Source organism: Leucoraja erinacea, chromosome 31, assembly GCF_028641065.1.
Source record: "Leucoraja erinacea ecotype New England chromosome 31, Leri_hhj_1, whole genome shotgun sequence".
NCBI lineage: Eukaryota > Metazoa > Chordata > Chondrichthyes > Rajiformes > Rajidae > Leucoraja > Leucoraja erinaceus.
This window is the reverse complement of record NC_073407.1, coordinates 4898254-4910929: the sequence shown is the minus strand read 5'-3', so window position 1 is coordinate 4910929 and position 12676 is coordinate 4898254. Positions and strand designations below refer to the sequence as shown.

The window sequence follows — 12676 nt, the reverse complement described above, 5'->3', positions numbered from 1 at the left end:
CCATCTTCAAATGATGTCACGTGCTCCAGACTGCTGTGCGGGCGCATGATGACGACTCGCGGGACCGTCGTGCAACCGTCGCTAGCGGCCTGTTGCGTAAGTAACGGCCCAAGTGGGACAGGCCCTTAACTCCCCATTGCTGAGGTAGGGTTTGGGTTGTGCAGATTGCTGCCTTTCCCTCTCTATCAATAGTTATCATTGTGCTTGTTTTAGCCCATATATGACTTGTCAAACTCTGTCAGATATTCACTGCTGATAACAGCTCCACCACTGATTTTACGACACCCTTGGTTCCAGAATCTTCCTGGATTATCAGATTTGGAAAAAAAAGTTCACTGAGTCCACGTCTACCATCCGCTCCGTCTACCAAGTCCTCCGCTCAGTTTGTACTAACCAACCTGATCTCCCGGATGCACAGCACTCCAACTCCCCCACCCATTCCCAATCTGACCTCTCTGTCCTGGGCCTCCTCCATGGCCAGAGTGAGGCCCAGCACAAATTGGAGGAACAGCACCTCATATTTTGCTTGGGTAGTTTACACTCCAGCGGTATGAACATTGGCTTCTCTAATTTTAGAAAGCTCTTGCTTTCTCCCTCCTTCCCAGCTCTCCCACAAAGCCTACTGTCTCCGCCTGTTCCTTTCTTTTTCCCGCCCCCCCCTCCCCCGACAGCAGTCTGAAGAAGGGTCTCGACCCAAAACGTCACCTATTCCTTCTCTCCATAGATGCTGCCTCACCCCGCTGCGTTTCACCAGCATTTTCTGTCTACCCACGTCTACCATCGATCACCCTTTCACACTAGATCTACCCACCTTCTCATCCACTCCCTACACACTGGGGGCAATTAACCTACATCTTTGGAGTGTGGGAGGAAACTGGGGCACCCAGAGAAAACCCACGCGGCCACAGGGAAAACGTGCCAACTCCACACAGACAGCATCCATGGTCAGGATCGAACCCAGGTCTCTGGCATAGTGAGGCAATGGCATTCCCAGCTGTGCCACTGGTGCCACTGACATTTGGATCTGTATTGTAACTCCCTTAATTCAAACTCTTAGAAATAGTTTTTATTTTGCATGAAAAGTTTACTTGAGCATCTCCCTTAATCCTATGTGTCTTCCCGTGATTATTTTGAACTCCATAATGGTAAATAAACCAAGTGAGGCAATCCAGTGACCAAAGTCATCGATATAGTTTGCCATAATGGGGGGAGGTGCTGAGCAGTGTGTTTTTTTTTCACATGCGGGTTGCTGGCAGCACCGTTTAGTGCAGTTTAGTTCAGACATGCAGCGTAGAAACAGGCCCTTCAGCCCACCGAGTCCACGCCGACCAGCGATCACCCTGGTCATGACAATTTGGGCGGCACGGTGGCGCAGCGGTGGAGTTGCTGACTTACAGCGCCAGAGACCCGGAATCGATCCCGACTACGGGTGCTGTCTGTATGTAGTTTGTACGTTCTCCCCATGACAGCGTGGGTTTTCTCCGGGTGCTCCGGTTTCCTCCCACAATCCAAAGATGTACAGGTCTGTAGGTTAATTGGTTTCTGTTAAAAAAAATAGTAAATTGTCCCCAGTGTGTGTTGGATAATGCTAGTGTATGGGAACCACTGGTCGGCATGCACTCGATGGGCCGAAGGGCCTGCTTCCACGCTCTATCTCTGAATTAAGTTAAACAAAACATTAAACTGCATAATTTCTGTTTGCTATTTATGATTATAACACATTTGAAAGGTAGCAGTTTCCTGGTCTGCCAACCATTTTGTACGCGCTATTTATAAATGATGAACAATTTATGTGTAGGAGTTTGTACGATCTTCCTGTGACCACGTGGGTTTTCTCCAGGTCCCCTGGTTTCCTCCCATATTCCAAAGGCGTGCAGGTTTGTAGCTGCAATTGGCTACGCTAAAAAATGAGTAAATTGTCTCTCGTGTGCAAGATAGTGATCGTGTACGGGGTGATCGCTGGTTGGCTTGGAGTCGATGGGCCGGATGGGCCTGTTCCCACACTATCTCTAAAACCAAAATAAATGAAAACTAAAGAACTAAACTAACTGAAGGAGTTATCCAGCTCCTTGCATGTTCGAAGGTCAAACAGAGTCGCTGGAGAGAGAAAATCAGGATTGATTAGACTCTTGTGGGAGGCAATCGAGTGTCAGCATAAGTTGTTCACCATTATAAACCCATTTAATAAACGGATGAATGTGCTGAAATATCCAGGAGCTTGAACCCTGTGTTTAGCCGTCTTGTCTTAAATTAAACCCTCTAATCAAAGGCGATGTTTTAGAAAAGCAACGTTTTTAATAGAATGGTCCGAATTACTTGTACATAAGTAATTAGTAGTTGAGCTGTTTTATTATAGCTGTACCAGTGCTTCACGAACCCTGCTTGGCAGCAGCTGTACCCAATTCAAAGCATCAAGTGGTGCATTTAGGGAAAAGACAATGGCACTATCATGGGATGGATAGGGATTGGATAGGAAAGGTTTACAGGGCTATGGGTCAAACACGGGCAAATGGGACTGTTTTTGGTCGACACTTACGAGTTGGGCTGAAGGGCTGTATGATTGGTATTCGCGCTGTATGATTTCAGGACACTCCATGTGTCCATAATCAACGATAAACAACGAGCGGCACAGTGACTCGGCGGTAGAGTTGCTGCTTCACAGCTCCAGAAACCCTGGTTCGATCCTGACTACGGGTGCTGTCTGTACGGAGTTTGCACATTCACCCTGTGACCGCATGGGTTTTCTCCGGGTGCCCCAGATTCCTCCCACACTCCAAAGATGTGAGGATTTGCAGGTCACTTGGCTTCTGTAAAACAAATGTCTATAGTGTGCAGAATCAAACTAGTGTATGGGTGATAACTGGCCCTATTCAGTGGGCCGAAGGGGCTGTTTCCACGCTTTTCCCTAAAACTAAACTAAAACTAAATAAACTTTAGTAAAAAATGGTGTCAGAATGTAGAGATATTTTGCCAGGTCAAAGTTAGATATAGACAGGCACACTGACTATTATTGGCCCATATAGCTCATGTTGAACTTTGATGTCCAAGCTGGGCATTATTGGGATCATAAAGCCCATGCTGTCCATCATTGGGTCCATATAGTCCATGCTGGACAATAACAAGGTCTCATCGGACTGGTCCCTAAGCTCTTTGTCAGTAGCCATTTAGTTTACAGTACATCCGGTGCTCATCCATTGCACCATCAAGATTCTCCATCCACCTCTGGTCTAGCTGGTGAGTTCCAACCTCTCACAAACCCCAGTGAAAAATCCTCAAATGTTCCATGTGACTATTGATGCATTCCGGGCATGGCACGGTGGCGCAGCGGTAGAGTTGTGGTCTTACAGCACTGGGTTCTATCCTGACTACGGGTGCTGTCTGTACGGAGTTTGTACCTTCTCCCTGTGACCGCGTGGGTTTTTGCCGGGTGCTCTGGTTTCCTCCCACACTCCAAAGACGTACAGGTTTGTAGGTTAATGGTCAGAGTTGTCAGAATTTACAAATCTGTAAATTGTCCTTAGTCTGTCGGGTAGATCTAGTGATCATTGGTTGGTGCGGACTTGGTGGACCAAAGGGCTTGTTTCCATGCTGTGTCTATAAAGTATAGAACAGTTGAGATAACAACATCAATAAACGATTCCCCGAGTGTGTACGACACTGTGTAGCTGCCACAAAATGCTGGAGTAACTCAGCGGGACAGGCAGCATCTCTGGAGAGAAGGAATGGTCCATGATTCGGGTCGGGATCCTTCTGCAGATTGATGTCAGGTGAGGGGGCGGGACAAATGTTGGGAATGTAGTCTGAGACAGTAAGACCAGTGGGAGAACTGGGAAGAGTTAGGGGATTGAGAGGGAAAGCAAGGGCTATCTGCAGTTAGAGAAGTCAGTGTTCATACCACTGGGGTGTAAACTACCCAAGCAAAATATGAGGTGCTGTTCCTCCAATTTGCGCTGGGCCTCCATCTGACAATGGTGGAGGCCCAGGACAGAAAGGTCAGTGTGGGAATGGGAAGGGGAGTTGGAGTGTTGAGCCACCAGGAGATCAGGTTGGTTAAGACGGACTGAGCGGAGGTGTTCAGCGTAACGATCGCCGAGCCTGCGCTTGGTCTCGCCGGTGTAGCGAAGTTGACACCTGGAACAGCGGATACAGTAGATGAGGTTGGAGGAGGTGCAAGTGAACCTCTGCCCCACCTGGAAAGACTATTTGGGCCTTTGGATGGAGTCGAGGGGGGAGGTAAAGGAACAGGTGTTGCTCCTCCTGCGGTTTCAGGGTTAAGTACTTGGGGAGGGGGTGGTTTGGGTGGGATGGGACGAGTTGACCCAGATGTTATGGAGGGAATGGTCTCTTCATACCCCAGTGGTATAAACATTGACTTCTCTAGCTTCAGACAGCCCTTGCTTTCTCTCTCCATCCCCTTCCCAGTTCTCCCTCCAGTATTACTGTCTCCGCCTACATTCTATCTCTGTCCCGCCCCCTCCTGGCCCTGACATCGGTCCGAAAAAGGGTCTTGACCCGAAACGTCGCCCATTCCTTCTCTCCAGAGATGCTGCCTCACCCGCTGAGTTACGCCAGCATTTTGTGTCTGCCTTCGATTTAAACCGGCGTCTGCAGTTCTTTCCTACACACCATTGTGTTTGGCCATTGTGACGACATGTGCCTCTACAACAGCTGTCTGTACCACGTTTATTTCCACATGGTGTAATTTTCCTAATACCAATTGTTTCTATTGCTCCACATTGCAGTTTTATGACTGAAATTTGTTTGCAACTTGTAATTCCCCAGTCGAGGGATTTTTCAGTAATTACGGAGTTGACCTGCCAACAAAAAAAGCTGCATTTCCCAAGGCAATTTTGGAGAAGAATAACATTAAATTAAAAATTCCAAATCTGTCCGCTCCAGTATTTATTTTCAGAGCAACCTGATATATTTATCTTCATTCTGCCTGAACTTTTGTGCACCCAGATTACCCAGTCTGTGATATAAATAGGAGATTTTCTTTTCTTCCCCTAATGCAGCACATTTCTCTCTGAGCCCAAAGTTACAGGTACAAGCTCGTCTCTCGAGGCCACAGCAAGGTCTCAGTTCAGTTCAGTTTAGTTTATTGTCACAGTGTAAAGCTTCAGTCAGCAGGAAGACAATACATGATTACAATCGAGCCGTTTACAGTGTACAGATACTGAGAAGGGAATAACGTTCAGTGCAAGGTAAAGCCAGCAAAGTCCAATCAAGGGTAGTCCGAGGGTCACCAAAGAGGTAGATAGTAGTTCAGCACTGCTCTCTGGTTGTGGTAGGCTGATTCAGTTGCCAGATCACAGCTGGGAAGAAACTGTCCCTGAATCTTGTGGTGTGCGTTTTCACACTTCTATGCCTTTTGCCTGGTGGGAGAGGGGAGAAGAGGGAGTGGCCGGGGTGTGACTTGTCCTTGATGATGCTGCTGGCCTTGTCGAGGCAGCATGAGGTATAAATGGAGTCAATGGAAGGGAGGTTGGTTTATGTGATGGTCTGGGCTGCGTCCACAATTCGCTGTAATTTCTTGGGGTCTTGGATGGAGCTGTTCCCAAACTGATTTGATAGATTGATACTCCCAGATCCCATATTTTGGAACTGCACTGAGTCTCCTCTACCTGTGTTTCCCCTTAAATGACAAGAAGTCCAAATTCAATCTGGCAATGTTTATTTTTAAGTTTATAGATACAGCGCGGAAACAGGCTCTTCGACCCACCGAGTCCACGCCGACCAGCGTTCACCCATACACTAGCACTATCCTACACACACGAGAGACAATTTACAACATTACTGAAACAAATTAACCTACAAACCTGTCAGTCTTTGACGTGGGAGGAAACCGGAGAACCCAGAGGAAATCCACACAGTCACAGGGACAACGTACAAACTCTGCGCAGTCAGCACCTGTGGTCAGGATCGAACCCGGGCCTTTTGCTCTGTAAGGCAGCAAACCTACCGCTGCGCCACCGTGCCGATTCAATGTGTGCAGGAAGGAACTGGAGATGCAGGTTTGTGTTGCTGTTAGCCCTTTCAAAGCAAAAGGATTTGAGTATAGGAGCAGGGAGGTTCTACTGCAGTTGTACAGGGTCTTGGTGAGACCACACCTGGAGTATTGCGTACAGTTTTGGTCTCCAAATCTGAGGAAATACATTCTTGCCATAGAGGGAGCACAGAGAAGGTTCACCAGACTGATTCCTGGGATGTCAGGACTTTCATATGAAGAAGCTTGTACTCGCTAGAATTTAGAAGATTGAAACATAGAAACATAGAAACATAGAAACATAGAAAATAGGTGCAGGAGTAGGCCATTCGGCCCTTCATGGCTGATAATTGAAGGGGGATCTTATAGAAACGTACAAAATTCTTAAGGGGTTGGACAGGCTAGATGCAGGAAGATTGTTCCCGATGTTGGGGAAGTCCAGGGCAAGGGGTCACAGTTTAAGGATAAAGGGGAAATCTTTTAGGACCGAGATGAGAAAAACATTTTTCACACAGAAAGTGGTGAATCTGTGGAATTCTCTGCCACATAAGGTAGTTGAGGCCAGTTCATTGGCTATATTTAAGAGGGAGTTAGATGTGGCCCTTGTGGCTAAAGGGATCACGGGGGTATGGAGAGAAGGCAGGAACGGGGTACTGATTGGGGATGATCAGCCATGATCATATCGAATGGCGGTGCCGGCTCGAAGGGCCGAATGGCCTACTCCTGCACCTATTTTCTATGTTTCTATGACTAACTGTAAACGGCTGCCTTCCTTACAGCGACAGAGACCCAGGTTCAACCCTGACTGCGGGTGCTGTCTGTTTGGACTTTGTATGTTCTCCCTGAGACCACATGGAGTTTCCCCCGGACTCTCCAGTTTCCTCCCACACTCCAAAGATGCACAGGTTTGTAGGTTAAATGGATACAATTGCAAATTGTCCCTTGTGTGTAGGATGGTGCTAGTATATGGGGTGCTTGTTGGACAGGGCGGACCTGATGGGCCAAAGGGCCTGTTTCAACGCTAAATCTCTAAAATCTAGTCTAAACCCTGCATTAAAATGAAGTACTTTGGGTTGTTGTGGAGTTGTAACTGTTTGGAATGATACAGCATGGGTTGTCCTTCGACCCATCAAGTTCATGTCGATCGTTAACCACCCATTGGTAAATCCTACAATTTTAATCCCATTTCTTATTCTTCCCATGTTCCCAACAGTCCTCCACAGGTTCTACCACTCACATTATTAAATACATTATTTAATTCAGTTGTGAGACCAGCTTAATGGGCACAGTTAAAATACAGCATCTCCCTCAGTCCCGCCCTTGAGATGTCAGCCTTTGGGTTTCTGTTGAATAATAAGCCTTTATTGTCATTGCACTTAGAAACACAGTGAAATTAGGAGAGCTACTCCTGGTCAGTGCAACCAAAACAAGTCCAAACAAGACAAAGTCACATCCAATACATTCACTACGTTATTCTGCACTGGGAGAATATTACACTTTAAATTTAGTTAATACTTTAAAGGATTTAAAAAAAGAGGAAATATTAACTGAGTGGTCTGTTTTATAGTGGAATTAATTACAGAATTCTCATGTCGTGTGAATAGTTGAGGAATTTAGGGTTCTATCGCCCAGGGAAAGGAACTGTTCTTGATTCTGTTTGCCCGGCTTTTGACACACCTGTAGTGCCTACCAGAGGGCAGGAGGTTGAACAGGAACTGTCCAGGATGGAAGGGGTCTTTGATTATTTTCCTGGCTCCACGGAGGCACCGAGAGCTGGAGATGTTTTCCAGGGAAGGCAGAGGGAAGCCGATGATCTTTTTGGGCAGTTTTGATCACTCTCTGCAGTGCTCTCCTTTCTGCTGCTGAGCAGCCGGCAAACCACACACGGGAGCAGGCTCATCAGAACTTCTGGAGTGGGATTTGAACTCAGAATGTTCAGACTCTGACATTCACGTACGACAGGCTGAGTGAAGGCGACCCTGTAAGCTTACAATGTCAACTGTGAAATGGAGTTCGAGAACAGGGGAGGCACGGTGGCGCAGCAGTAGAGTCGCTGCCTCACAGCACGAGAGACCCGGGTTTGATCTTGTGACATTGTGGGTTTCCTTCCACACTCCAAGGGCGTATGGGTCTGTAGGTCAATTGGCTTTTGTAAATTGCCCCCAGTGTGTACAGGCAATGGTTGGTTGGGGTGAGCTGAAGGGCCTGTCCTCATGCTGTATCTCTAAACTAAGCTAAATGGACAGCTTCTTCCCAACAACTGTCAAACTCTTGAACATCATATAACACTAATGAATATATGAGCTATGGCCTTTCTTTGGTTGCACGAAAGACTTCAGTTTCTTTTCCACTAAACGGAGTTATTGATTTTATCAAATTATTTTTGTTTGTTATATGTTATCTGTGAGTATCATGTGTCCAGGCCTGTTAAGCTGCTGCAAATAAGAATCTCACTGTTCCATTGTCAGTAAATGACAAGCTAATGCTCTGGAATCTTGGGTACCTGGGCAATCTGTTTACAGGAGTGGAAGCTAGTAAATGAACAGAGTCAACTGACAGATTAATAGAGAAACATGATAGATGAATAGAGCTTTCTCTGCTTTGGATGGGGGTACCTGGTCATACCACTCATCCATCCCAACACCTTTACTCTACTTTAGATTTTATTTTAAGGGCCTGTCCCACTTACGGCGACCTTGGCTTGCAAATTACGCGACCTCGTGGTTGCTTGAGGCGTACGGGCACTGCATGGCCATGCTGGGCCGGTCCCACTTAGAAGCGCGGAGGCGTATGGAGTTGTGCGGGGCTGGTCCCGACATCGCGCGGGGCTCTGAAATTCCTGCAGTGACCGAAATCTTCACGCGCCAACGGCCTGTCGGCTCGCGTATGCACGCAGGAGCATTGCGGTCATGCACAGCCTCCAGACGTCGTACGCAGTGTCTTGACGGCGTACGCAGCGTCTTGACGGCGTACGCCTAGCGTGTGGCATTGCGTGATAACGTCACCGCCCAACGCAGTGCGACGCCCAAATTCATTCGCCCCGCCTCCTGCCCAGCTGATTTGTAAGCATGAGGGCTGCTGCTAACAGAAGTATCTGTTGCTGTTGCAGCAATGTAGTCTGCATCTCTTCCATGATGATCATGGAATAGCAGCCAGTAACCCCCCAATATATGCGTAAATGTTGTCACGAGCGAACTTCGCGCAACCTCCGCTTCCGGTTGGTCGTGCCAAACGCATGCAATCGCATGCAAGCGGGACAGGCCCTTTAGACTTTAGAGATACAACGCGGAAAATGGCCCATCGAGTCCGCGCCAACAAGTATTCTTTGTACATTGGCACTATCCTACACATGAGGGATAATTTACAATCAATTTACTGCCAATTAAGCTACAAATCTGTACATCTGTGGAGTGTGGGAGGAAACTGGAGCACCTGGGGAAAACCCATGGGGAGAAGGTACAAACTCTGTACAGACAACACCCGTAGTCAGCATCGAACCCGGGTACCCCGCGCTGATAGGCAGCAACTCTACCAGCTGCGCCACTGTGCCCGGTTGAACAGACACCGAAAAAGGGTTTCGTCCCGAAACATCGCCAATCCCTATTCTCCAGAGATGCTACTTGTTCTGCTGAGTTACTCCAGCACTATGTGCCTGTTTTGTAAACTCTCATCTGCAGTTCCTTGTTTTCTGCACGTTTGGACAATTTGGTTTAACCTACCACAGATGTTGCCTCGCCTGCTGAGTATTTCCAGCATTCTCTGCATGTATCTTAATTGTTTTAATTCATCATGATCATTAAAAAATGTTAAAATACCTGAGGCATTGCAGTGTCTCGTGTCTCCATTTTACTGTTCCATGGCAAAATCTCCCCAAGTAGATGTGGGGCAGCACGGTGGCGCAGCGGTAGAGATGTTGCCTCACAGCGCCGAGACCCGGGTTCGATCCTGACTACGGATGCTGTCTGTACGGAGTTTGCACGTTCTTCCCGTGACCTGCGTTGGTTTTCTCTGGGACTCCGGTTTCCTCCTGCACTCCAAAGACGTGCAGGTTTGTAGGTTAATTGACTTCTGTAAATAGACCCTTGTGTTTAGGATAAAGCTAGTGTACGTGGATCGCTGGTCGGTACAGACTCGGTGGGCCGAAGGGCCTGTTTCCACATTGTATCTCTAAACTGAATGAACTCAGTGGATCAGGGCCTTTTTGTTGCCAGACCCGCTGAGTCATTTTGTGTCTTTTGGTAAACCAGCACCTGCAGTTCCTTATGTCGAAGATGGAAAGATGAAAGCTGCATTAGCAGAGGAGTTCCTGCAGAGGGCACATTTGCTCCAGATATCAGCAGGTTCAGCGCTAGATTACAGCATGCACAACTGTGGCATCAGAAGGGAGAATTTATCGAAGGGAAGAATTTAATGTGTGTGTTGAAATTGTAAATGTGTTCTTCATCAAACAAATTGGCTCAGGATTAGCAACGCTCTTCATGAAGATTGTTCCCAGGGTCAAGGTTGTCCATCTGTAGTTGATACAAATATCTGGAGTTATGTCTGGAAAAATGTGACGTTGTTAACCTTAAGATGTAGCCGCCCTCCGGTGACAGACCTTGGAGGGGATGGAGGCATTTACCATACATTGTTGCTTTGTACCTCACGTATATGGGACATTAGATGGGCAGGAATGTGTTTGGGTGGCAGGGTGGCGCAGCGGTAGAGTTGCTGCCTTACAGAGGCAGAGACCTGGGTTTGACCATGACCTTGGGTGCTGTCCATACGGTGTATATATGTTCTCCCTGTGACCACGTGGGTTTTCTCCGGGTGCACTGGTTTCCTCCCACACACCAAAGATGTACAGGTTTGTAGGTTAATTGGTTTTGGTAAAAATGGAGAATTGTCCTTGGTGTGTAGGATAATGGTCGGCGTGGATTTGGCGGACTGTTTCCACGCTGTATCTCGAAAGTCTAATGAATATTGTAAACTGTTAAAGGGGAACACTGACATCTATCCGTGTAACACAGGGGCCGTGAGGAAGGTGGGGAAGCTGGAAGAAGAAATTTAAGTCCACACAAGTTTTGTGTTTGGAGGGAAAGAAAGAAATTTGCAGCAACAGGGAGAAAAGGAGACAAAGAGACACTGCAGATGCTGAAACTTCGAACAAACAACAAAAACTCGTCCAAACTTTTTTTTTCTTTCAGTCCATTCTCTCCATAGATGCTGCCTGACCTGCTGAGTTCCTCCAGCATCTGCCCCCCTCCTCCCTCTGGATTCACAATCTGCAACTCTCCAAACCTGTCTCGCACCTGCTCTTATCACTGGCCTTTATTTAAACCAACTGTCTATTAAAACCCCCCTCACCCACGTCCAGTTGTTACCTGCCATGCTTTGTCCTGCCTCTCCCCTTTTCCTGCTTACTTCTCCCCCCTCTGCAATCAGTCTGAAGAAGGGTCTTGTCCAGAAATGTCGCCTGTTCTCCAGAGATGGTGCCCGACCCACTGAGTTATTCCCGCACCGTGGGTCCGTTTGTGCATCAGCCAGCGTTTGCAGTTTTGTTTTAGTTTTGGTTTAAAGACATAACATTGAAACAGAATCTTCGCCCCACCGATTCCACGCCGACCATCGATCACCCGTTCACACTAGTTCTGCGCTATCCCACTTTCACACCCACTCCCTACACACACACAAGGCAATTTACAGAGGACCAATAAAACCACAAACTTTGGGATGTGGGAGGAAACCGGAACACCACACGATCACAGGGAGAAACATGCAAACTCTACACAGACAGCACCCGAGGTCTGGATCAAACCCGGGTCTCTGACGCCATGAGGCATCATCTTTACCAGCTGCGCCACTGTGCCACCCATACACAGGGCACATCTGCACACCATTATTTTTCATTTCCATAGTGAAACACGTGTAGTGTTTTAAAGCCTTTGATGGGTGTATTAGAAACAAATAGATAGTTGTGCGGTGACCAGAACTATGAACAATGCTGCAAGGGCGGTCTAATCATTGTACTATCCATCAGGAACCTGTCCCAACTCTTATTTTCGATGCCTCCATCTATCGAACATATCGAAAGACTTTCGTTGCTTCCTTTCCACCCATGCCTCTGTGTTCAGGGAACTACCAACTAGCAGCCAAGATCTCTCTCGACATCAATGGTCCGAAGGCCCTAAGGAGAAAAATTTGCAGCAACACAAGGAAAAAGAGACAAAGAGCAGATACTGAAACCTTGAACAAAAACAAAACTTGTTCCAACTAAAATTTCTCTCAGCCATTTCATAGCAAAGAATTGAAGAAGAGTCCTGATTAAAAATGTCATCTGTCCATTCTCTCCAGGGAAGCTGCCTGACCTGCTGAGTTCCTCCAGCATTTTTCCCCTCCAATGCCCCCCACCATCAGCAACCTGTCCCAACTCTTATTTTCATTGCCTCGACCTATGAAGGCAAATATATCCAAAGCCTTTCTGCCTACCTATCCACCCAATGCCGTTACTTTCAGGGAACTATCAACTAGCGGCAGAGATCTCGCTCCACCAAAGGTCCTTGACATTTAAGGGCCTGTCCCACTTGGCCGTCATTCGCGCGTAATTATTTACGTGTCACGACGCACGATGCACGCATGGTGACACGCATGTGATGCACGCATGGCGCGTGATGACATAGGCAGTGATTTGTATGTACAAAATCTTCGCAC

General features: G+C 47.4%; 1 protein-coding gene across 3 annotated transcripts in view; it reads left to right on the top strand.

Annotated features, from left to right (window-relative positions):
• Positions 1-12676, top strand: part of ralgps1 (Ral GEF with PH domain and SH3 binding motif 1) — a 679800-nt gene that overhangs the window by 144492 nt on the left and 522632 nt on the right. The gene's annotated exons all lie outside the window — the stretch shown is intronic.